Raw genomic sequence first — 26,549 nt, forward strand, 5'->3', positions numbered from 1 at the left:
CGTCTAGAGGAATCACAAACTATTTGAGAGGCCATCATCCCAGGGGGAACTGACAAAGTCTATCCCTAAACACCTAGCGCAGTCTCTCAAGAGACTGTCAAAAATCGCTTTCTCCGTTTGCGTTGCAAGTAAGTGAAAACGCGGTCTCAACCCAGAGCCACTTGGGAGCAGCGGCACATAAATACTGTTACTGTCACTGCTCGATACCGATGTTAGCCTACTGTACCATGTTCAGCCACCGCTAGAAAATGTATGGCTCTAGTTCTGGAGCAAACGACAGGAGGGCCAACGTCGAACGGGCACACATGTCAGACATGGAAACCGACGAGAGTGGGATTCGAACCCATACATGCAGAGCACAATGGATTAACAAGCCATCGCCTTAACCAATCAGCCACCTCGTCAACAGAACTGGGCTGTCCCAACTGAGTTGGCGCGCTCCAGATGACTTCTGGTACCTTTAGGGTACGGTGTTCCCTGAAGGGCTCTCAAACCCCGCATTTCAGATGCCTAGCTGTATCGCTGATGTGTTGCACCTCAGAATCACTTTTAAACCTTACCTCTGGTATCTTTAATCCCTATTGCTCAACGCATGGTGAAAGTATTGCATAAATGTGTCTGAAAATGAGCAATGGGCACCTGAGAGTCATTTTCCTGTTCCACGTGCGATTTCAACATTTTCCTTGGGAGATGTCAAGCCAGCAAGCCACTGCTGTGGTTCAGTGGCCAGTGTGGAGTTCAGTCGCCCTGTTGTACACAGAAAGCACATTGAGCTCCTTGGACATGAAAAGTTCCAGATGAAAGCCATTTGTCATCCTTTCTCTTGGTGTCGATGTTGCTATTGTATGTAAAGGTGGCAACTTGCTCAGCGAGCAGGCGGAGCACACACCGAATGCAGATGTGTCTGAGTGGTGTGTCCAAGTGGCTGCAAAAGGACAGCACTCCTGGGGAGCCGTGGCTTAGTTGGTTAAAGCACCTGTCTAGTGAACAGGAGACCCTGGGTCTGAATCCCAGCGGACAACCGCTAGACTTAATTAAACACAAGTATTCCTTTCCTGTCTTTAACACGACTTGTTTTTCTTAAAATAGATGCAACTTGCAAAACATGAAATACAAACCTTGCTAATCAGCGCTAGCAGCTGGCAAAAAAAAAGAAGTCAGCAATGTTTTTTTTCTTTAACCTTAACCCTGCTAATGGAGAAGAGTTAAACGACCGAGTCTATGCAGCTTAAACGGTGCGCACGTTGGGTTCTTAGCTGAAAGGGTGGTAAATCACGCTCACCCCAGTCCTTAATCTTTTAAAGAGGATACAAAATTGAACATAGTCGCCACATCACATACATCCTGTTCAATGATAAAAAGGTAACATCTATCCTCACTCCAGAGTAAATCTCACGTTGAGGGCATATTTTTTTTCACTTTGCCGTGAATCGGGCTCCGCTGCACAGAGGAGAGAGGACAGGTGACAGGGGAGTCACACGCTGGCGGTTTGACTACGCGGAAGATCACTGAGGGATCCACAGTATATGGACCCTCCGTGCGCCATCAGTCCACACTCCGGACTCTGAATCCTACCATCCGAGTTAAGATCTCGGCGGAACCTGAGGCGCAGTTCCGTCTTAAAACGTAATCTGGTGAGCATTTCTAGAATCGTTCTTGTATAGATGCAGCCTTTAATGTGTTGCTAGGTTAAAATTGATGACTTCTTGAACTTCAGTAGGCAACTGCCCTCTTGAGTTCGGATTTAATTTCTTTATTACAGGGGCGCTTTTATGAAGACAGAGTCATGTTCAGGTACTTTGCTTGATGGAGGAAGCTCATTTCGGACTCTGTGATCTGCTCACCTGGAAAGGTCTGCTGTACTACTACAAGAGAGAAGTACAGTCTGGAAGAAGGGACAATTTTATGATGCTTTGGAAGATAATGTTTTTTTTTTCTTTGAAATCGAAATGAATCAGAATATCAGTGCAAAAGACAAACTCTTGGTTTGGTTTAAAGAGATATGGTTTTAAAACAGACAAAATGTAGAAAACAGATGTTTCTCACTTTTGGAAAAGAATGGACCGGAGGTAATATTTTACTAGTTGCAGTGCTGATCTCACTGGGTTACAGTCCTGCAGTGTCACACCAGGGCCAGTGGTGCAATGGATAACGCTTCTGACTACGAATCAGGAAATTGCAGGTTTGACTCCTGCCTGGTTCGGGTCGATTTTAAATGCATCGGGCTACTCCCTAAGCAGTCTGTGCTACTTACTGCATTGTAATCGTACCCAGTAAGAGATTTCCTTCATGTAAATGAACTGCACCTGACAGCTTTAGAAAAACACCTGGGCTCAGTACGGTGCTGAGAGCTCAGCGTTGCTGTTGTTCTAATTAGCACGCACTGCATCGGCTATGAGCCCGAACTTTTCAATTATTCCGATCAGTAAGTCAACACGTAGTCCACATGAAAGGTAGAAATATTCTCTTGTCTGTCTCTTGTTTGTATAGAACTGAATGTCCCTGACAATGTACTGTTAGTTTTAATTGAAGAACGGCATTTGTGTTCAAATATACCAGACAAGTTTACGTAACTGCTCATGCGACACTCAGTTATAATTAGTCAAGAAATAAAGTCGAACAACAGCTGCGGGTTTGATTCTGAACGTATGAGATTTCAGCGCCTTTTACTTCCATTGACAAATGATAGAGATTCGAAGAGAGATCCTTCAGACCAGCAAGCAAACCCACGGCTATTTCGGTTTTCTATCTAGGCAACGTTGGTGTCTGCAATAGCATACATGAAAGCGTGATGCAATTTCTGTGGCTACATTTGTTGCACGTCATGCACAGTAAGAGTGTTTCTAACACCAAATAAAAAGTCAACAATTAGCGATGATGCCTTCTCCTCAGTTAACCCACTGAAACCCTTGCTGTTAACAGTTCTTTACTGCGTGCTTTACGAGCACCTACATATCGTGTCGGTTCTTTCAGCTTTATTCATTAGGTTTTCAAAGGCATAAGTAGAGCACCAGAGGTGCGAACGCAAAATGTGTGGTTATCTGAAGAACTGCTTTCCATGGCAGCGGGTCCAAGCGATTTAGCGTTTTTATAGTACCGGGAAAGGAGAAGCGGCACTTTGCCTTTGCCGCGCAGGCACAAGGCGACGTGCGGCAGACGCCGGAGTCGTCGAGTTCCGAACCTGCGCGGGGAGTCCCAAACGCACTTAACCACTCGGCCACGACAAAAGCGAGCTCGCTGCCGCCGCACTCCTCCTATAATCTAACACGGAGTGCGAGGTGGCTGCGGAAACCTTTTTAAAGTCGCTCTCCGTTAAAAAAAAATACCTTTCACAAGATTCGTGCCGGCAGACAGACACGCCTCAGATGGTTTAAGGCTGGCTTCACGTTCAAATGATAAAGTCCCCCAGTCCGGATGTCAAAATGCAACTTTGGCAGACAGAAAAAACATCAACAAACCACAAATGGTTTTTACAAGCAGCACCACACTGCACTTTCAAAAGCATTTACATTCGTGTTAGACGCAGGAATTGCCTTTGATTTGCGCGCTTACGAACGCCATGGAAAACGAAACAAAACTAAAGCCCTCAGCTCCTGCACTTGATTATAATGCCGTTACGTGTCGAAGCAGGAATTTATGTCATCCTACCACTGCAACACGGGGAATAGAGAGAAATGAGCACACGCTACGAATTGTCTCTAATCAGTCCCTACAGTTGTAAGGCGCCTGGAAGCGTGCACCCCCATCATTAATCTTTGCGCATCTGTGCAAGGTAAACTCTGGAGCAGTCTCTGAAACGGCTCAAAGGAAACAAGTGATGTAATTCAAGGGAAAGGCTTGGGTCAGTTTCAGACGGCCTCCAACAGGGAGATTCAAGCGCCCCACCTTCAGCCCAATCTGCGCTGCCAGAACGCCAACGGCTCCTCTGCTCTCCGGGGTGCGGTTGTGACCCCGTAACCTAAAGTGTTGGTGGCAGACAAATGGAGACTAACAGGTGACGTCCTAGGACATGACTTCATTGTGACACTCGGTGGGGATGGTGACCATTGCTTGGAAAAGAGTGCGAGGCCCCTTTAGAAAAACATTTTGTTAACAGGCATTCTGCCTCAGCCTAAACACCTATAGCTTGCAAAGAGCATGCTATTAGACAGGCACCTCTACAAGACCTTAAGAGTCTCTTAAACTAGTGATAGTAAGGTGTTCCCAATGGGCGATGTTCGGCTTTCAAATCATCACTCCGTGGAAGCGCCGAGATGCAGCTGTTTAAGGCTTAGAAGCAGCTGACTGTTTCACTACCTAGCTGATCACTGTCAGTCAGGGAGCTTAGAGGTGAAAAGCCTGTCTGAGAGACAATTCGCCGTCGATCAGTTCAATATGTTCCGTACCAGCTCGGCGCACCTGAGATCATCTTGGTAGCCGTGTAGCTCAGATGAGTGAGAGCGTGTGTGTGTACCACCGTGATTGGATGCCGGCCCTTCTCAGGTCACAGTAAACCTTCTGCTGCCTAACTTCCCTAATTTTGGGGATCCCTTTGAAAAATCAAAGGAAAAAAAAAACTGGCTCTTCATCAGCGTGATCGACCCAACCCAGTGTGCCCCAGTGGCCTAATGGATAAGGCACTGGTCTCCTAAGCCAGGGATTGTGGGTTCGAGTCCCATCTGGGGTGCTCCTGTCCCTTTTTGAGCGTACAAATGTCCTTGTGATTTGCAAAGCTGCAACCCCACCTTACTCAGTGAGCGTCTCTGCTTTTCTCTCACATACAGTTGGGAGAAAAACTTTTGTAAACAGCCCTTCGGAATGATGTGGATTTCTGCATGAATGGCTCCTAACATGTGATCTTATCTTTATCTAAGTCATAATAATTAATAAAGAGAGTCTGATTTAACAAAGAACACACACCCAACATTTGACATTGCTGTTTCTTTATTGACCAAATGGTTTAAACAATCAAGGTCATTGATGGAAAAAGTACGTGAACCCTTATATTAAGGAGCTAGTGGAACCTCCTTTATGACAAAAACCTCAACCCCCACTTTCTGTAGCGGCTTGTCAGACCTGAGCAGCGGTTAGGAGGTATTTTGGCCTATTCCTCTATGCAAAACTGTTTCAGTTCATGTATATTTTTGGGATGTCTTGCGCTGAATGGCCTGCTTCCGATCACGCCACAGCACTTCAATGGGATTGGGGTCAGGACTCTTACTTGGCCATCCCAACATACGGAATTTCTTCTGTTTCAGCCACTCTGTTGTTGATGTACTCCTTTGTTTTTGTCATGTTGCAAGACCCAGCGTCTTTTGAGTTTTAGATCACAGGCAGACACCCTGACATTCTGCTGTAGAATTTCCTGATACATCTCGGAATTCATCGGTCCCTCGATGATTGCAAGCCGTACAGCCTCCGCCATGCTTCCCAGGTGGGATGAGATTTTTGAGTTGGTATGCAGTGTTTTGTTATCTCCAAACATAACGCTGTGCACATTTACCAACAAGTTCAACTTTTGTCACGTCTGTCCACAGAACATTGTTCCAGGAGTTGCTGTGGAACATCCATGTGGTCTTTAGCAAACTTGAGAGGGGCATTGGTGGTTTTTTTGGGGGGAGAGCAGTGGTTTCCTCCATGGTGACCTCGCATGATCACCACTCCTGTTCAGATTTCTTCTTATGGTGGACTCATGAACACAGACGTAAGACAAAGTAAACCACCTGTTTGCTAGATCCCATCCCCACTCAGCTAGTCAAAGATTCCCTCGAAGGACTGGCAGGACCTATAATTAGTATGATGAATGCATCGCTTGCGTCAGGCGTCGTACATGATCAATTTAAGGTAGTGGTTCTTAGACCGCTCCTTAAGAAGTCAAATTTGGATCCACAAGTTCTTAACAACTACAGGCCTGTCTCAAAGGTCCCATTTCAATCTAAAAGTCTTGAAAGAATAGTTGTTGCCCAACATCAAATGGATTCAAATAATATACTTGAGAAATTTCAGTCTGGTTTCTGAAACTGCATTAACAAGAGTCGTAAATTATATTCTCTTAGCTACTGATGCGGGGAATGCAACAGTGCTAGGTTGCAACAGTGCTAGGAATGCAAACTTTAGGTTGCGCTTCTTCATGCTGCATCATTGGCATGAGTGGAGCTTTTTAAACGTCTGTACTTACTGCGCCCCATAAGAAATCGTTTGTCCCTGTTCAAAAGAGATTGTGCGATGTCCTGCAGCGTTCGCAAAGCAAACCTTTGACAGTTTGAATAGAGGAATTTATTCTGCTTCCTGTGCATGCAGTAGTTACAAACTTGAACGTCTTTGCACGATCTCCTGCAGTTTTCAGTGGGCAGGCTTGGTCAGATGGCTTGGAAAAACGCACTGTGTTTCGGCTCGGGAAACATCATGAGCAGTGTCCTGCGTGTTTTCTGTGTATAGCTGTCTTTTAACGCATACAGAATTCATTCGAAATCATTGATTTCTCCAATTAACAAGGATCCCTTAAATGATGAGTCAAAGTAACATCTAATCGGATTAGTTTCCTTAGAGCTGGTTCAGAGTTTGGTCAAGAGTTTACCTTTCACAGATGAGCAAAGAAGAATGTTGGGGGTGCACGCTTCAAGGCACCTTACAGCTGTAGGGAGTGATTCGAGACGATTCGTGGCGTGTGCTCGTTCCCATATACCATACGCCCCGGCGTGCAGTGCTAGGATGACGTACAATACCGCTTGGGGACGTAACAGCGTTATATGCAAGTGCGGGACATGAGGGTTTTCGTTTGTTCGTTTTGTTTTGCTCTGCTTTGCTTTGTTTTGCTTTCCATCGCGTTGGTAAGAGCGTAAATAAAAAGGCGATTCCTGCGTCTACCACTAATGTAAGAGCTATTTCAAGTGCGACGTGGTGCGGCTTTTCAAATGCTTGTGGGCATTTCTCTGTTGTTGATTCTTTTTTTGTGTGTAACAAAGTGGCATTTTCATGTCCGGACGGGGAGACTTTATCATTCAGACATGAAGCCACCCTTAAGTCCTCTGAGGCGTGTCTGTCTGCAAGGCTTGTATTTTGGAAATGTTTTTTTGAAACGGAGAACGACTTTGAAATAGGCTTCCGCCGGCGCCTCGCGATCCAGGTAAGATTGTAGCAAGAACGCAGCGGCGGTGGGGCTTGCTGTAGTCGTGGCCGAGTGGTTAAGGCGATGGACTAGAAATCCATTGGGGTCTCCCCGCGCAGGTTCAAATCCTGCCGACTACGTTGTCCGCCTCCAGTCGGTGTGTTCCGGCGCAAGCAAAGAAGCGCGCCTCTTTGCTTTTCCTGGTGGTTTTAAAACGCCCAATCGCTTGTACCCGCTGCCTTGGAAATACATTCTTCAGCGTCCGCGAATGGCATTTTGCAGCTGGAAGCATATGTCGACGCTTTTTGCACAGAGCACCAAAAAAGCGTCTTTTTTGAAGGCCCAGACACTGAGCGTTGGTGGTTCAGTGGTAGAATTCGTGCCTGCCACGCGGGAGGCTTGGGTTTGATTCCCGGCCAATGCAGTGGCTTTTGCAGCGAGCGGCTCCATCACTTGCATCCCCTTGCAACTCGCAACTGAAAACCCACTGAAGCTAAGCAGGTGTGAGCCAGGTCAGTACCCGGATGAGGGTGAGCTACAGGGAAAAACAAAGCTTCCAGCTGGATGCGGTGTTAATGGTGCCGGCGGGGGGGCGCTCACCCTGAGGTCTGTGCGGGTCCCAATGTCCCAGCATAGTGACGGAGACGCTGTGTTGTAAAAGGGCGCTGTCTTTCGGATGAGATGTAAAACCGAGGTCATAGTGCTCTGTGGTCATTAAAAGTGACCACCAAAACCTTTGACAAAAGCTCTTGGTAATTGATGGTCTTCAATAATGCTTCTCCTTTAGGTACATTTTAAATCAGCTGAAAAATGCTGTGAAATGGGGGGACACTTCAGGCCAGTGTAGGATTTGGGTTACAAGAACCATGAAACTGCACGAGAAAGCCCGTACACTGAATTACACGGCTTTCTATTCAAAGGAGGGCAAAAGAAATTCCCTGAGTTTGATTTTTTGCAGCACAGAGAGGACCACTGTCGCGAGGCTGGTTAGCTCAGTTGGTTAGAGCGTGGTGCTAATAACGCCAAGGTCATGGGTTCGATCCCCGTACGGGCCAGGTTCTTTTCTCCTGTCTTACCAAAGCTGTTAGGTTCCTTTCCGTGGTGAGATGGGTTGTCATGCAACGCTGCCACATAGTGCCGACAGACAAGAGTGTTGCGGGAGAAGAGAAAAGTGTTTGAAGATTTAAGAGTCTTAGGTGGAGTCAAAATCAAGTGTCACAAATGCAAGTGGTTGGATTTCCAATGTTTAATATGGTAAAAATAAGCAGAAGTTATCTGCCGGTCATGGCACAGTCTGCCATGCTTTTGTCAGATACTGTAAAGTGGTGTCGAACTGGAGCCTCACCATTTGCATATGTGAGGCTCCAGTTATACATCGAGTGTCACATTAAATGACAAAAATGAAGAGAGTTAAAGCAGCTGGAGAGGTTTTCTTACATCTTTTGAGCTGACACAGTTTTGGAAAATGTTTCCTTCACGCTGCACTGTACAATATAGGCAGCCAAGAGTCTCCAAAACAATACAGAATTGACAGATAGGAGAAAATTCCCACTCGTCCTGAAGTTCCCAAAATCCAGCACTGAGCGTAAACAAAGTGTCTAAGTAGCGTGGGAATGCTAACCCTAACCCTAGCTGGAGTTTGAGCAATCCAGCACTGAGCGTAAAAAGATGAGTCAAAGTAACGTCTAATCGGATTAGTTTCCTTAGAGCTGGTTCAGAGTTTGCTCAAGAGTTTACCCAGTGGGCATTGATTCGTCGAATATACGTATATTCACGGCGAAAATACGGCTATACGTATATATACGTCGCCTCGACGTATAATCAACGTCGAATTGCAACCGTAAAATCGACGACATTAATAAACGCATATATAACGTCGAAAACACATCTAACACAGTGCCTGAGGCTTTTTACTGTATGTATCGTGTGTGCCGCAACTAGGAGTAAACGGCACTCTGCACAGTGTACGAAGTAAATTATTTTCGCAGTAATTAATTTACACGTGTATAATAAATATAGTAAATATAATAAATTAATTACTGCGAAAATAATTTTCTTCGTAAATCCTGCAATCCAGATGATTGGGGTATTGGTGCATGGCTACAGTCTGTGCTAGGAACATGGAGAGGGTCTCTGGTTCAATACATATTTGTGGGTCTGGTATTATTCGTTATGATCATATCGTTAATATCCTGTTTGAAAAACATGTGGACTAAAGCTGCTGCTTCTGTGCTAATTGTACGCCCTGAAGGGATCATGAAGGTCAAAAAATGATTTCATGGGAAAGGTTCTCTTATCTAGTGGCAGAACCTGATGGGTAGAACAATATAGTTTTAAGGGGGGTTACCCTTGGGAGTGATTCCCCTAGATGCAAATGATTATTGTGGTTTATTTGTTCATAATAAGATGTTTTGCAGGAACGGAACAAAGAGAAATTTTACAACTTCAGCTAGAATTGTTCTGCAAAACGTCACAGCTGAGGCAGGGGAACAATGTGTAGATTTTTCTAAGAGTTATTACCCAGTTGTTGACCAATCTGTTGACCAATGTTGACCAAAAAAGCCTAGGATTATGCTGGGCTCCAGCCCACAGGGATTTACCTGTGCTGTAAGAACTAATGAGTGAATAAGGAGACTGGATTCTGGTGAAAGACTTCAGGAAAAAGAAATGGTGTTCACTCAGGTGGAGGGGGCTGTACCAGGTGCTGCTGACCACTGCCACTGCTGTGAAGGTCACAGAAATGGTGCCCTGGATTCATGCTTCCCACTGTAAAAAGGTCACAAACGAACTGAGCAAAGCACAGGAGTGATGTCTCCACAAGGACAGATGGGGATAACCTGCTTGGGACTGATGTGCACAGCCTTTTTCCTTTTTATGTAGAAGCCTGTCACCACCCCAAAAGAGGAAGAATCTAAACACGAAGCCTCTTTGTATACAAACTGGCTGAATGAAACTGATAATGAGGGGGATATGAGTAATTTGTGGTATAAATTTATAAATCATACTGTAAAGTTAAAGAAATTTAATGCATCTTGTTATATATGTGCTTTAATGCCTCATTCTACAGCCTCACCCATGCGACTTTTTATGAAATGTACTCTTTTATTAATATCACGTTAGAAGGCTTAGACGCTATCAAACAAGAATTAAGGGGAGTTAGATTAATGGCACTTCAGAACAGGTTCGTGCTGGACCTTCAAAATGCAGCATCTGGAGGAGTCTATGCTTTAGTAGGAGACTCCTGTTGTACATATATTCCAGCTAATGACTATGATTACGGAAATCTTACGCTCGCTATTCAGCATTTGAAAGAACTAAAAGACAAGGTGAATAAAGAGAGAGGCATAAAAGATACACTGGCTTTTCTCTCCTGGTTAGAATCACTGTTTGGGCCAGGGGGAATGTTTTTCTTTTAAGTTACTAACACCGATTATAGGGGCTGTGATACTTGTCTTCCTGTTTTTATGTTGCTGTATGACATGTATTATTCCAATGCTTCGAAATATGGAAATATGGTACCTAGGGGGATAAACTGTTCATCCTTCCAGTCTGGAGAATTGGCAGCTGTCTGACGTCAGTAAGTGATCCTTAAAAATTAATAGTTCCATGACAGTGTGCATCACCAGAAAATCAATTTCAATGCATTAAAACTCTTGTTATCCTTCTGATCATTGAAGTGTCATTGCCCCAGCACTGTATACTCTTACTTTTGACGCCTGTCTGAAGTTGGATCCATTTCTAAGAATGGTGACTCACATATCCTCATGCTCAACTTTGGCTCAACCACACAAACTATGAAGATAATCATCTGCTTTTGCTCCAAGATTTATGTTACTAGGCTCTCTCCTGGGGATCCTCGTGTTCAAACATTGCCCTTATTGTGGATGATCCATGACAGAATTCAGGGAATTCAGAATTCTGATACCTCAGCTCAGATTCTGACTGGGCAGACTGTCATTGCCTGGTGTGAATGTGTGCATATCTGTTTTTGTGCATGTTCTGTGGCCTGTTGTACAGTACATCACAAATGAAAGGGAAATGGAAAACTAAAATAAGACTCAAGTGTTTTATCTTTCATTAACAGTGTTTCATTAGTATCTATGCTAGATCCTGTCATCCACTGCTTACCACGACAGGCTCTAGCACGGGATAGCAGCTAATACATTTAACAATCTCACTGCACAATGTTGTATATTCAAGGGCTGATCTTCTGTACTTTTTCTTTCACTTTTCATGTCTTAGAAACTCAGTCCTGCCAGGAATAATCTGAGAACAAAATCAATCTGAGTGAAAATCTAAGCAGAGGAAGATTGTTTTACAGAGTCAACAAGGTCTAATTCAAGGTCATCAGCACTAACAACATTCTCTCTGGAGACAGGCGATAAGAAAATTGAAAGTGTGTATTGTTACACAACAGCAGAGACTATGAGTTATGCTATCATGAGAGTGGTGATGGATTTTTTTCATTGCTTAGTTTTGCAGGTTCTGTACATTTGAACATTCAAAGTGACTAAAGTAAAGGAGTTTTCCCTTTTTACCACATAATTCCCAAAAATCAACACTAATAGAAAGCCTAATTCCAGCCAAGATTCAATTACAGTCTCTCAAGCATTCCAGCAGTGGATTTCATGACTTCAGACAGCCATCTTTATCAGTGGAGAACTCAATGCTCTGAGGTTTACTGGCAGAGTCTCACACTGGGTAATATGTTGGTAAATAATGTCCTATGGAATTCTACTATTGATAAATTCTACTATGGAACTGGGATGTGTCCTGAAAAAATCTTCTATGATAGTGGTACAGTCCATCACACCCCACCTACAGCCTTTAAAAGAGAAAAAAAAAACTGACAACAACAAAGTAAGTCTGTGGTGTAATCAACTAGGTCTTGCAAACAAACTTAACCTCTTCCAGCTACCAACATTACAAATGCTGTTTACACATTAGATGGTTATTTTTTGGCTTCTGATATTATGGTGGAAAAAGAGCCCTGGAATCTTTGTAGAAGGACAAAAGACGGAAAGAACAGGCAGTGTAACCATGGCGAAGAGAAGGGAAATATTGGAGAGAGCTTTTTTCATACACTTTTTATCATTGTTTTTCCAGCCCAACAATGATCAACTAATATGGGCAGGCGTCCTGTGCCAAATCCAATCTACCTTTCTTCCAAGCATACAGGAATGTCAGTGAATTAAATATTGACATATGAAAATACCCAAAAATATGCAATCACACATATGCAGTTTGAGCAAACATAAGACAATACCCAAGTACCACAAACTACCAGGCATCATTAGCAGTTCAGGTGGGGAGCTGTGTCAGCATGCGTAGGCTGCAAAGGAACAAGTAATAGGTCTATTCCATGCTTAAAAGAGAAGAAAGAAAACACAACATTTCAGCCGTGGAGCCCTCACACCTGAAGAAGGCTCCACGGCCGAAACGTTGTGATTTCTTTCTTCTCTTTTCATCTAGTGTCATTAGCCAGTTCCTGTCAAAATAAAATAGAAAAGGATAACATTCTAGAGAGAGTTTGAAATACCAAGGTACAATTTAAACCATATTTCTTCCACTACAACCACAATATTTTGGAGAGATCGCTGAGCCTAACTGTTCTGGCATGTCCGTTAGCCTCCGTCCTGCTTCAGCAATGAATGCAACGGGGCACATTCTGAGGGAGATGCGGTCAATCAGGTTACAGGAAAACCACGCTATGCTTTTTTTTGAGATCCTGAAAAGGACAGAGGGGCCATGTATATGTGTGCAGCTGGATATGTAATTGCAGGTGGCGTAGCAAATTCTGCTGAAGCCCCACTGCCTGGTGTGGATGGTAGCTGTGCATGTTGCAGCAGAATTGTGCATGTGAGATCAAGGGGGCATGTCATGTGTTTGATCACTTCACTCCCTTCCGGAAGCACGTGACTCCCTGAGTCCAAAAAATTTGTAAGTTCTTTGGATGACCTGTGGACCGATCTTTCACGATGAAGAATTCCTTAAGAAGAATAGATCTCGGCCCACCATCCCAATGCCTCCATCTGAAAACAGCAACCTCCCACTGCCCTTAGTCTGCAAGGCAGTCCTTTCAAGTGCGATGATGACGCCGGGACCTTCGTTGCCTATTGTACGAGCTGAACTTTTGTGCTCATCAATTCAAGGCTCTTTCCATCAACTCATCTTGTCTTTTGACGCTTCATGTTTTGTGCTCCTTTGACTATCGGCATATCGGGTGACTGCAAACACTGAAGTTCTTGCTTACGGAGTGTGGAACAGTGTTTTCAAGTGATCGCTGTTCTGTCATGTTGACGCCGAGTGAATCTTTCTTTGGCAACATGGGCAGGCTGACAGCAGCGCGAGCTAAAGTAATGGCAAATTTCTTGACTTATTTCTGAATGTGAATGTTCTTTAGAAAAGGGATGCGGCGTTGCTTCTCCCCCGTGTAAAGGTCACGCATTCCAGACGTGGTTATGAGCGAACAGTTGCCGCAAGTGTTTGAAAAGAGCAAGAGAGGAAGCAGCCCTGCCCCGTGTGAGGATCAAACTCAGGACCTTCAGACGATGAGACTGACGCGCTACCAACTACGCCAACGAGGCCAGCTGCAGTACACAGCTGGAAAGTTTGCCTCATATGGATTTCAGTCGCCCGTTCCCTAATCTTTAGACGCCCTCTGCTGGATGTTGCATTTGCCTTTTGATCTCACCGATACTTTTTTGGTCTGTTTCTGTTGCGAGTCCGTTTTTCAGATCTCACCTAGCACAAGTCTCTCTGGCTGAAGTGGCCTCTCTGCTTCAGCATCGTGCCCTCACTCAGCCATTAAAAACGTCACTCGGACTTCTGACATGCTGACATGAAATGTCAAGAGAGAGTGGCGGAGACGCTCAAGGCAGAGAGAAGATGAAGAGGGGGCGTGGCTGCAAAATGATTGACAGCTGCATGACGCTCTCCATGCAAGGCGTGACCACAGGCTAAAGGACACCTTTCGGCACATCAAGCTCTAAGCACACACCTGGAGGACGTGGTAAATGATCCCGTTATCTCTCGCATGCAAAGCGAGCGCTGTACCATGCAAGCTAACCCCCCTCGCTGGGGCTCATGCCTCGGTGTCGCCTAGTGCCGCTTGTTCCCCTCTTACCGGGTGCAGTTCACTGCCCTTCGTCTGCAAGGCAGTCGTGTAATTGCGGCTTTCTTGACTTATTGATGAAGGTCTGACTGGACGAGCGAATGACGCCTCTCCCCCGTCCTCAAGCTCGCTGACAGAATAAAATGGAAAGTGCTGCTGTGGCTCATTGGTTTAGGGGTATGATTCTCGCTTAGGGTGTGGGAGGTCCTGGGTTCAACTCCTGGATGAGCCCTTGTGTGCTCTTTTTGTCCTCGTCCACAAGACTGGGAACTGCATGGGCGAATGTGAAGAAGATCCTTCTCGAACGTGCAAACCGTGCGAGAAGAGGGGGCGCTTGTTTCCAGCCAAAACTTCTCGCGTGTGAGACGAGCTGACCATCGCTGCAGGAGGTGGGAGGGTCACTCTGGTAGACAGGGCTGACCTTCGGCAATAGGATTTATACTCTCCAAGATGATATTTGCACTTTCTGGAGAGGCGATTTTCTCCACTTCAGTAGCCCGATTTCGTCGATTGCGTGGAGAGGGCTGTAGAATGTGGCGGCGCCTTTCCTGCTCCGTCCATGACAGGCGTGCTGGTCTCTGGAGAGAGAGCACGGTCCATCAGCACACTCCAATAAAGGCACTGGAAGCAGCTGAATCGCAATGGCGAAGCTCAGCGCTGGGCCGCTGGGCACATCTTACCACCGTTTCCGTAATGTAGTGGTTATCACGTTCGCCTCACACGCGAAAGGTCCCCGGTTCAAAGCCGGGCGGAAACAGACTTCTTTTGTCGCCACGCACAAAAGGGGATTGGGGATTCGCCTAGCGCTGTGATCGAACAGACCCACTCACCTCTTAGTGTGGCGGGATCTGCACAGTGCATGTCGCAGCGCATCCTGCTTTCACTTCAATGCGCGTCCTGATGTACCCCGGTCTCCCGCGTGACAGGTGGGGACAGGTGACAGGTCCTATACTAACGAGGAAGACATCGCTCTCTCCGACCCCCGGCATCGTGTCCCGACCCACTGTGCTGGAAGCCGACGGGTGCTGTGATTCCTTTACGGAGCAGAAATGACAACCGAGGAGCCGAGAGATCATTTCAGCATTTCGCGTCTGAACGGAAAACACAAACGACCAACTCAGAATGACTTGCCTTTGACGCTTTTCAAAGCGTTCTTTGTGCACGGCGACTGCGCCGCCTAGCAGATACAAATGGGTTGTACAACTTTAAACTAGCAAATGGAAGACAGCTAAGCCCCCTCTCTTTTAGCCCAGGTTCGATCTGTCTCCCAGAATCACCAGGGCGCACACACACACACCCGTGCCGTTGAAGTGCTCTGCTTCATTTCTAAGGGCAACTCAACATTCACTCCTACCCCGAGTGCAGAAAAGACAGTGTCTGCAGCAACAGCAGCTCAGGTCTCTGCACAGGAGCTAAGCTGCCCCCATCTCCTCTGCTCTGCGGCTCCTGTGGAGTGGAGTCCTGCCTGGAGCTGTGTTTGCAGGCGGCGGCTCCCCGCGCCCTGTCTGTGCGTCGTGAAATTAATTAATAACGTTAATAAATTTATAAAGTTAATAAAGTTATAAATTAGAAATTAATAACGATATAATTATATTCATGTACCGCAACACAAGAATAGTACACGCTGTACATTGTCTGTCGATAATGTTTCTGTAGTGCTTTTTCAGCACTCAGCATATGACTGTGCTGGTGGTGCTGTGGGTTAGGTTCCTGACTTCCATATCACACGGTCTATGATTGAATCCCATCGAACTATGACTTTACTTTTTAACAAACATTTCTTTGAAAAAATGAAACGTTTCCCTTGGTCAGAGATTAAATAAAACCTCACTTTTTTTTTGAGGTTTTACTGTGCAGAGTGAGGTTTTACCTCACTTTTTTTGAGCAGAAGGTTTACTGTGACCTGAGAAGGGCCGGCATCCAACCACGGTGGTACACACACACGCTCTCACTCATATGAGCTACATGGCTACCAAGATGATCTCGGGTGCGCCGAGCTGGTACGGAACATATTGAACTGATCGACGGCGAATTGTCTCTCAGACAGGCTTTTCACCTCTAAGCTCCCTGACTGACAGTGATCAGCTAGGTAGTGAAACAGTCAGCTGCTTCTAAGCCTTAAACAGCTGCATCTCGGCGCTTCCACAGAGAGATGATTTGAAAGCCGAACATCGCCCATTGGGAACACCTTACTATCACTAGTTTAAGAGACTCTTAAGGTCTTGCAGAGGTGCCTGTCTAATAGCATGCGCTTTGCAAGCTATAGGTGTTTAGGCTGAGGCAGAATGCCTGTTAACAAAATGTTTTTCTAAAGGTGTGTCCAAGTGGCTGCAAAAGGGCAACACTCCCGGGGCGCCGTGGCTTAGTTGGTTAAAGCGCCTGTCTAGTAAACAGGAGATCCTGGGTCTGAATCCCAGCGATGCCTTCTTTGTTCTGTCTTCTCGAACAGTACTGGTCATTATGGACAACCGCCTACGGCTAGACTTAATTAAATGCAAGTATTCATTTCCTGTCTTTAACGGGACTTGTTTTTCTTAAAATGGATGCAACTTGCAAAACATGAAATACAAACCTTGCTAATCAGCGCTAGCGGCTGGCAAAAAAAAAGTCAGCAATGTTTTTTTCTTTAACCTTAACCCTACTAATGGAGAAGAGTTAAACGACCGAGTTTATGCAGCTTAAACGGTGCGCACGTCGGGTTCTTAGCTGAAAGGGTGGTAAATCACGCTCACCCCAGTCCTTAATCTTTTAAAGAGGATACAAAATTGAACCTAGTCGCCACATCACATACATCCTGTTCAATGATAAAAAGGTAACATCTATCCTCGCTCCAGACTAAATCTCACGTTGAGGGCATATTTTTTTTCACTTTACCGTGAGTCGGGCTCGGCTGCACAGAGGAGAGAGCAGAGCAATGAGGTCACGGGGACAGGGGAATCACACGCTGGCGGTTTGAATACGCGGAAGATCACTGAGAGATCCACAGTACATGGACCCTCCGTGCGCCATCAGTCCGCACTCCGGACTCTGAATCCTGCCATCCGAGTTAAGATCTCGGCGGAACCTGAGGCGCAGGTCCTTCTTAAAACGTAATCTGGTGAGCATTTTTAGAATCGTACTTGTATAGATGTAGCCTTTAATGTGTTGCTAGGTTAAAATTGATGACTTCTTGTATTTTAGTAGGCAACTGCCCTCTTGATTTCGGATTTAATTTATTTATTACAGGGGCGCTTTTATGAAGATAGAGTCATGTTCAGGTACTTTGCTTGATGGAGGAAGCTCATTTCGGACTCTATGATCTGCTCACCTGGAAAGGTCTGCTGTACTGCTACAAGAGAGAAGTAGAGTCTGGAAGAAGGGACAATTTTATGATGCTTTGGAAGGTAATGTTTTTTTTCTTTGAAATCGAAATGAATCAGAATATCAGTGCAAAAGACAAACTCTTGGTTTGGTTTAAAGAGATATGGTTTTAAAACAGACAACATGTAGAAAACAGGTGTTTCTCACTTTTGGAAAAGAATGGACCGGGGGTAATATTTTACTAGTTGCAGGGCTGAGCTCACTGGGTTACAGTCCAGCAGCGTCACACCAAGGCCAGTGGCGCAATGAATAACGCGTTTGATTACGACTCGGGAGATTGTAGGTTCGACTCCTACCTGGCTCGGGTCATTTTTAAACGCATCGGGCTGCTCCCTAAGTAGTCTGTGCTACTTACTGCATTGTAATTGTACCCAGTAAGAGATTTCCTTCATGTAAATGAACTGCACCTGACAGCTTTAGAAAAACACCTGGGCTCAGTACGGTGCTGAGAGCTTAGCGTTGCTGTTTTAATTAGCACGCACTGCATCCGCTATGGACCCGAACTTTTCAATTATTCCGATCAGTAAGTCAACACGTAGTCCACATGAAAGGTAGAAATATTCTCTTGTCTGTCTCTTGTTTGTATAGAACTGAATGTCCCTGACAATGTACTGTTAGTTTTAATTGAAGAACGGCATTTGTGTTCAAATATACCAGACAAGTTTACGTAACTGCTCATGCGACACTCAGTTGTAATTAGTCAAGAAATAAAGTCGAACAACAGCTGCGGGTTTGATTCTGAACGTATGAGATTGCAACGCCTTTTACTTCCATTGACAAATGATAGAGATTCGAAGAGAGATCCTTCAGACCAGCAAGCAAACCCACGGCTATTTCGGTTTTCTATCTAGGCAACGTTGGGGTCTGCAATAGCATACATGAAAGCGTGATGCAATTTCTGTGGCTACATTTGTTGCACGTCATGCACAGTAAGAGTGTTTCTAACACCAAATAAAAAGTCAACAATTAGTGATCACGCCTTCTCCTCAGTTAACCCACTGAAACCCTTGCTGTTAACAGTTCTTTACTGCGTGCTTTACGAGCACCTACATATCGTGTCGGTTCTTTCAGCTTTATTCATTAGGTTTTCAAAGGCATAAGTAGAGCACCAGAGGTGCGAACGCAAAATGTGTGGTTATCTGAAGTCTTGCTTTCCATGGCAGCGGGTCCAAGCGATTTAGCGTTTTTATAGTACCGGGAAAGGAGAAGCAGCACTTCGCCTCTGCCGCGCAGACACAAGGCGACGTACGGCAGACGCCGGAGTCGGCAGGTTTCGAACCTGCGCGGGGAGTCGCCAACGCATTTCGAGCCCATCGCCTTAACCTCTCGACCACGACAAAAGCGAGCCCGCCGCCGCCGCATTCCTCCTATAATCAAACACGGACTGCGAGGTGGCTTCAAATGTTAAAGTCCCCCCGTCCGGATGTCAAAATGCAACTTTGGCAGACAGAACAAACATCAACAAACCACAAATGTGGACAAGGATTTTACAAGCTGCACCACACTGCACTTTCAAAAGCATTTACATTCGTGTTAGACGCAGGAATTTGCCTTTGATTTGCGCGCTTACGAACGCCATGGAAAACGAAACAAAACTAAAGCCCTCAGCTCCTGCACTTGATTATAATCCCGTTATGTGTCGAAGCAGGAATTTACGTCATCCTACCACTGCAACACGGGGAATAGAGGGAAATGAGCACAAGCTACGAATTGTCTCTAATCAGTCCCTACAGTTGTAAGACGCCTGGAAGCGTGCACCCCCATCATTAATCTTTGCGCATCTGTGCAAGGTAAACTCTGGAGCAGTCTCTGAAACGGCTCAAAGGAAACACGTGATTGATTCCATGTGCATCTGGGGTTCATTTCTTATTTACATTTAATTCAAGGGAAAGGCTTGGGTCAGTTTCAGACGGCCTCCAACAGCGAGATTCAAGCGCCCCACCTTCAGCCCAATCTGCGCCGCCAGAACGCCAACGGCTCCTCTGGTCTCCGGGGTGCGGTTGTGACCCCGTAACCTAAAGTGTTGGTGGCAGACAAATGGAGACTAACAGGTGATGTCCTAGGACATGACCACATTGTGACACTCGGTGGGGATGGTGACCATTGCTTGGAAAAGAGTGCGAGGCCCCTTTAGAAAAACATTTTGTTAACAGGCATTCTGCCTCAGCCTAAACACCTATAGCTTGCAAAGCGCATGCTATTAGACAGGCACCTCTTCAAGACCTTAAGAGTCTCTTAAACTAGTGATAGTAAGGTGTTCCCAATGGGCGATGTTTGGCTTTCAAATCATCTCTCTGTGGAAGCGCCGCGATGCAGCTGTTTAAGGCTTAGAAGCAGCTGACTGTTTCACTACCTAGCTGATCACTGTCAGTCAGGGAGCTTAGAGGTGAAAAGCCTGTCTGAGAGACAATTCGCCGTCGATCAGTTCAATATGTTCCGTACCAGCTCGGCGCACCTGAGATCATCTTGGTAGCCGTGTAGCTCAGATGAGTGAGAGCGTGTGTGTGTGTGTACCACCGTGATTGGATGCCGGTCCTTCTCAGGTCACAGTAAACCTTCTGCTGCCTAACTTTCCCCAGTGTGCCCCAGTGGCCTAATGGATAAGGCACTGGCCTCCTAAGCCAGGGATTGTGGGTTCGAGTCCCATCTGGGGTGCTCCTGTCCCATTTTGAGCATACAAATGTCCTTGTGATTTGCAAAGCTACAACCCCACCTTACTCAGTGAGCGTCTCTGCTTTTCTCTCACATACAGTTGGGAGAAAAACTTTTGTAAACAGCCCTTCGGAATGATGTGGATTTCTGCATGAATGGCTCCTAACATGTGATCTTATCTTTATCTAAGTCATAATAATTAATAAAGAGAGTGTGATTTAACAAACAACACACGCCCAACATTTGACATTGCTGTTTCTTTATTGACCAAATGGTTTAAACAATCAAGGTCATTGATGGAAAAAGTACGTGAACCCTTATATTAAGGAGCTAGTGGAACCTCCTTTATGACAAAAACCTCAACCCCCACTTTCTGTAGCGGCTGGTCAGACCTGAGCAGCGGTTAGGAGGTATTTTGGCCTATTCCTCTATGAAAAACTGTTTCAGTTCATGTATATTTTTGGGATGTCTTGCGCTGAATGGCCTGCTTCAGATCACGCCACAGTACTTCAATGGGATTGGGGTCAGGACTCTTACTTGGCCATCCCAAAATACGGAATTTCTTCTGTTTCAGCCACTCTGTTGTTGATGTACTCCTTTAACTTTCAACTTTTGTCACGTCTGTCCACAGAACATTGTTCCAGGAGTTGCTGTGGAACATCCATGTGGTCTTTAGCAAACTTGAGAGGGGCAGTGGTGGTTTTTTTGGGGGGGAGAGCAGTGGTTTCCTCCATGGTGACCTCGCATAATCACCACTCCTGTTCAGATTTCTTCTTATGGTGGACTCATAAACACAGACATAAGACAAAGTCAACCACCTGTTCGCTAGATCCCATCCCCACTCAGCTAGTCAAAGATTCCCTCGAAGGACTGGCAGGACCTATAATTAGCATGATGAATGCATCGCTTGCGTCAGGCGTTGTACCTGATCAATTTAAGGTAGTGGTTGTTAGACCGCTCCTTAAGAAGTCAAATTTGGATCCACAAGTTCTTAACAACTACAGGCCTGTCTCAAAGGTCCCATTTCAATCTAAAAGTCTTGGGAGAATAGTTGTTGCCCAACGTCAATCGTATCTGGATTCAAATAATATACTTGAGAAATTTCAGTCTGGTTTCTGAAACTGCATTAACAAGAGTCGTAAATGATATTCTCTTAGCTACTGATGCGGGGAATGCAACAGTGCTTGTGCTTCTAGATCTTAGAGCTGCCTTTGACACGGTTGACCTCTCTGTTTTGTTACACAGGCTTGAGTTTGAGGTTGGCTTATCTGGAACCGTCCTTCAGTGGTTTACTTCACATTTAACTCATCGTTTTCATTATGTTCAAATATCTAATAATTGTACTGCTTCATCAATGTCACCAGTTCAATTTGGGGTACCAGAAGATCAGTGCTGGGACCAATATTGCTCTCTCTCTCTACATGCTGCTGCTAGGTAGGATAATATGAAAAAATAATATGAACTTTCATTCATATGCTGATGACACTCAAATAAACATTTTGTTTACACCAAACGACAACTCTTCTATTATCAGTTTAGTTAAATGCATTAAGGAAGGAAATACTTGGATGTGTGAAAACTTTTTGTTACTCAACTCTGAGAAAAATGAGGATCTGTTGATCGGAGGCAACAATACTGATAGGACTACTATAACTTCAGCACTTAACTCAGAGGATTTAAACATTTGCCTCAAAGAGACAGCACGTTACCTAGGCGGCATATTAGACACAAGGCTCTTAACAACTTGCATTGTTAAGTGCCTTGGGACAACCTTGTTGTGAAAGGCGCTATATAGAAATACATTGATTTGAATTGAATTGACAATGTAAAATGTTGTTTGTGTTGTTTGTTAAACAAGACTGTCTTTATTTATCAAAAAATAAAAGGAATTTGCTAGGAATGCAAACGTTAGGTTGCGCTTCTTCATGCTGCATCGTCGGCATGAGTGGAGCTTTTTAAACGTCTGTACTTACTGTGCCCCATAAGAAATCGTTTGTCCCCGTTCAAAAGACATTGTGCGATGTCCTGCAGTGTTCGCAAAGCAAACCTTTGACAGTTTGAAAAGAGGAATTTATTCTGCTTCCTGTGCGTGCAGTAGTTACAAAGTTGAACGTCTTTACACGATTTGCTGCAGTTTTCAGTGGGCGGGCTTTGTCAGATGGCTTGGAAAAACGCACTGTGTTTTGGCTCGGGAAACATCATGAGAAGTGTCCTGCATGTTTTCTGTGTATAGCTGTCTTTTAACGCATACAGAATTCATTCGAAATCATTGATTTCTCCAATTAACAAGGGTCCCTTAAAAGATGAGTCAAAGTAACGTCTAATCAGATTAGTTTCCTTAGAGCTGGTTCAGAGTTTGCTCAAGAGTTTACCTTTCACAAATGCGCAAAGAAGAATGTTGGGGGTGCATGCTTCAAGGTGCCTTACAGCTGTAGGGAGTGATTCGAGACGATTCGTGGTGTGTGCTAGTTCCCATATACCGTACGCCCCGGGGTGCAGTGCTAGGATGACGTACAATACCGCTTGGGCACGTAACGGCGTTATATGCAAGTGCGGGACGTGAGGGTTTTCGTTTGTTCATTTTGTTTTGCTCTGCTTTGCTTTGTTTCGTGGTCAAGAGGCGTAAGGTAAGTCGTAATCCAGGGAGAACACTGGTGGCAAACAGTCCGAGGTGAGAGGCGAGGTCCAAAGTCGAAAAGGCAGAAGGGGAGTCCAATATCCAGAATAAACGAGGTAATGGAAAAAACGCCAGGTAGAGCTCTCAAGGAGTAGACTCAATACCAGCGGGAAGCAGGTAAAGATGGTAAAAATAGCACTGCGTACCGCACGGTGGAGTGTGTGCAGGTGGGTTAACTCGTGCGGCGGCGTTTGTTAATAATCACCCGCTGCTGGTGCTGTTTAGATTGCTTAAGAGTTGGTCTTAACTGCCTGGCGGTCATGACAAGCTCCTCTTTAAGCTGTGGTTTAGTTTTGCATTCATGTGTTTCTAGAGCAGTTATTTATGGGGGTGGGTGGGTCTTTCACAGAGGCTCAGGACAAATCCCCCGCCTGAAAGTCTAATGTGTGCGTTCAGACAGTCACAGGTCAAGAGCCAGGCAGGAGGACAATGGACAGAAGAGCCAACGAACTAAAAATAAAAGAACAGATATGAAAAAGCCACCATCTTTTTCTTTTTGACATTTTCCGACTTCTATGCAAGCCAGGACAAAGTTGCTCGTAGCTACTTGTGGATTCAAATACTCTATCGAGTGCTTTGATGAGTTTTTGCAATTTGATTGTCGTCCTGTCAGCCTGTTTCTGTTTTTTTTTTTTTTTCAATCTAGGGATGGAAAGTATGAGGGAAATGATGGAGCAATCAATAACCGCTCCGGAAAAATGGCAGAAAGAAATGGTCCGTCACTAAGGACATTTGTGAAGCAGAGGAGTGACACCACCACAAAGGCGACACATTCTGCTGATGGTTTTGGTGAATAATGATTGAGGCGCGTTAAGAGAAAGGTAGCTGTGTCAGCATGCGTAGGCTGCAAAGGATCAAGCAAAGGTTTACTCCATGCTGAAAAGAGAAGAAAAGAAGCACAACGTTTCGACTGTGGAGCCTTCTGCACCATCTTCTTTAGCGGTGATGATGTTTACATTGGAAAAACGGAGACATGCGTCCCTGGGTGGGCTTGAACCACCAACCTTTCGGTTAACAGCCGAACGCGCTAACCGATTGCGCCACAGAGACTGACAGCCGCTTGTGCTCCCTACATTTGCAGGTTTATGGTCAAAGAAAACAATCACTTGCGCTTCTTGCAGCCGGCAATCTTTTTCCACTGACAACCAAGAAATGGATTTCATCTTTCACAAGCTGTATGGATTTCTTCAAAAACAAGTTATTCCAGAAAGGAAATGAATTCTTGCATTAAACTGAACCAAGCTGTACATGTTTGTCTGAAATGATACATTCGGCACAACAAGACACGGAGAGAGGCACCGCTGGTATTCAGACCCAGGATCGCCTGCTTACTAGGCGGGCACTTTAAGCCACTAGGGAACAGTGCCAGCAGAGCACCGCGCTTTTACAGACACTTGGACACATCTGCGTTCGGTGTGCACTTAACCTGCTCTCTGAGCCCGTTGCCTCCGTCCCATTTAATAGCAGAACTGACGCCAAGAGAAATGATGAGAAATGGCATTTATCGGGCACTTTTCATGTCCAAGGAGCTCAATGCCCTTGACACCTCCCCAAGGCGACAGAGCTGTGCATTCTTTGGCGACACCATTTTTTCTTTTGTTTAATTTCTATACTTATTGATAGAATAAAAACGATATGTCATGTACTGTAAGGGAAATGTCTCTTTTCATGGGGAAAGCTAGCACCAGCAAATGTTGTGTTTAGAAGAAGTGATTTAACATGACACGTGACCTAATTTACTGGAGCAAAAGCTCACCCAGCAAGCCCTGCTTTACTTCTACAGGAGAGAAGTACTGTAGAGTCTGCAAGATGTTCAGCTGGGTAGCTACGTCAGCATGCCTCGGCTGAAAAGGAACAAGTACTAGGTTTATTGCATGCTGAAAAGAGAAGAACGGAAACACAGCGTTTCGACTGTGAGGTCTTCTCACACCTGAAGAAGCCTCACACCTGTAAAAGGCTCCATGGTTTTCTTTCTTCTCTTTTCAACATGGAATACACCTATTGTCTGCAAGATGTGACAATTTCATGGTGTTTTGGAAGAAAACCTTTTTCTTTGAATTCAAAATCAATCGGAATTTCAGCACGACACATCAACACTTTTTCTGTTTAAAGGAGATGATATTTTAAACCTGATAAAAATAGTAGGAAACACAAGTTTCTTGCTGTTAAAATTTAGTTCGGGAAGTGTACTACTAGTAGCAGTGTAGAGCTCTCTGTGGTGGAGTGCAAGTGCATGTTCTATGGGCCAGTGGCGTAATGGATAACGCGTCTCACTTCGGATCAGAAGATTGTAGGTTCGAGTCCTGCCTGGCTCGTGAGGCTTTTAAACCTCTCAGGTTCCTCGGTAACAGGTTGGTGTCATGTATATGAACTATAGAAAAGCATTTGCCACAACCCGTAAATTAGCACGCAAGTGCGGGCTGGTGAACACAGAACTGTATGGAGATCATCTCCAGCTCCGAGCTCAAATGCAATGAAAAAACATGCAGAACAGAACTGGAGAGCAGCTGAATTTGTGCTCAGTAGGGTGGGGAGGACTCAGCATTGCTATTGTTCTAATTGGCATGAACTGCAGGGGATCTGAATCAGAACATGTCAGTTAGTTCGACCATTGCGTCAATATGTAGGCCACGTTAATACAGAATTATTACTTTGTCTGTCTCGTCTTTGTATATAGCTGAATGTCCCTGACAATTTCATGTTAGTTTTTAAGAACGACATTGGTGCTAATATATACATATATAGCATATAAGGAACACGTAAAAGTTTAGTCCATGCTGAAAAGATAAGAAAACCGCCACAACGTTTCATCTTGGAATAAATCTTTACTTGTTGTTTTGCAGCCTACCCATTCTGACCTAACTCCTCCCTTGAAATTCCCTAACAGATAAGGGTACGTAACGGCTCATGCGATGCTCAGTTGCAATTTGTCCCAAAACAAACAAGAACAGCAGCTGAGGGTTTGAGTTTGAACATGCACTGTATTAAAGCAGCTTTTATTTCCATTGATAAATGCTAGATATTCCTACAGAGATTCTCCAGGTGAGTAAGCGATTCCTGTTTCTGTTTCTATTTCTGTTTCATATATATATACAGTATATATATGTTACATGTGTCTCTGCAATAGTATAAATGTGTTATACACTATCAGGGGCTGCTTTTTTGTGCACCTCATCTACAACAAGGGTTTTTTTTTCATTTATGTTTGTGGACCTTCACCATTTGAGGAAGTGAGTTAGATAAGAAAGTTACAGGTATGGTGAGCAATGACTGACAAAGGCACGTACTGGGTATTCCTTACAGAAGTGTAAGCAATTTGTTCTAAAAAACACCGGCTAAAGTCCAACATCGTTAGCAATCTTATTACTTAAACAGAATTAACATCAATAAACTGTAATGTGCTGGTACATGCGAGTAGATTTGATCTTCTATTAAACAAAAATGCAATTACAGCTCTAAAAAGGTCAACCTAGACTTCTGTAACAGATCTGTTCAGGTCATCGCTGTTTCTCTGACCTTGTGAGTCTTTGGAATTTTAAAAGTGTATTTTGCTTGCCTTTCATGTGGTCTGTGTACAAGTCACTGTGGCGTATGCGGTCCTACACAGCCTTGCTATAGACGTGACGAGCCTCCGCTATGTTGCAATGGAGAACAGGTTC

At 44.8% G+C, this 26,549-nt stretch overlaps 6 non-coding genes across 6 annotated transcripts; 5 read left to right on the plus strand and 1 right to left on the minus strand.

Moving 5' to 3' along the window:
* The first annotated feature begins 4,593 nt into the window (after positions 1-4,593).
* On the plus strand, positions 4,594-4,666 carry trnar-ccu (transfer RNA arginine (anticodon CCU)). Its single transcript has one exon. It is a non-coding gene; the product is annotated as a tRNA-Arg (tRNA).
* Positions 4,667-7,145: 2,479 nt separating this feature from the next.
* On the plus strand, positions 7,146-7,227 carry trnas-aga (transfer RNA serine (anticodon AGA)). The gene has a single exon. It is a non-coding gene; the product is annotated as a tRNA-Ser (tRNA).
* An 841-nt stretch (positions 7,228-8,068) lies between these two features.
* Positions 8,069-8,142, plus strand: trnai-aau (transfer RNA isoleucine (anticodon AAU)). The gene has a single exon. It is a non-coding gene; the product is annotated as a tRNA-Ile (tRNA).
* A 12,001-nt stretch (positions 8,143-20,143) lies between these two features.
* Positions 20,144-20,216, plus strand: trnar-ccu (transfer RNA arginine (anticodon CCU)). Its single transcript has one exon. It is a non-coding gene; the product is annotated as a tRNA-Arg (tRNA).
* Positions 20,217-23,866: 3,650 nt separating this feature from the next.
* trnan-guu (transfer RNA asparagine (anticodon GUU)) lies at positions 23,867-23,940 on the minus strand. The gene has a single exon. It is a non-coding gene; the product is annotated as a tRNA-Asn (tRNA).
* Positions 23,941-25,132: 1,192 nt separating this feature from the next.
* trnar-ucg (transfer RNA arginine (anticodon UCG)) lies at positions 25,133-25,205 on the plus strand. The gene has a single exon. It is a non-coding gene; the product is annotated as a tRNA-Arg (tRNA).
* Positions 25,206-26,549: the final 1,344 nt, after the last annotated feature.

Source organism: Lepisosteus oculatus, unplaced genomic scaffold, assembly GCF_040954835.1.
Source record: "Lepisosteus oculatus isolate fLepOcu1 unplaced genomic scaffold, fLepOcu1.hap2 HAP2_SCAFFOLD_90, whole genome shotgun sequence".
Lineage (NCBI taxonomy): Eukaryota > Metazoa > Chordata > Actinopteri > Semionotiformes > Lepisosteidae > Lepisosteus > Lepisosteus oculatus.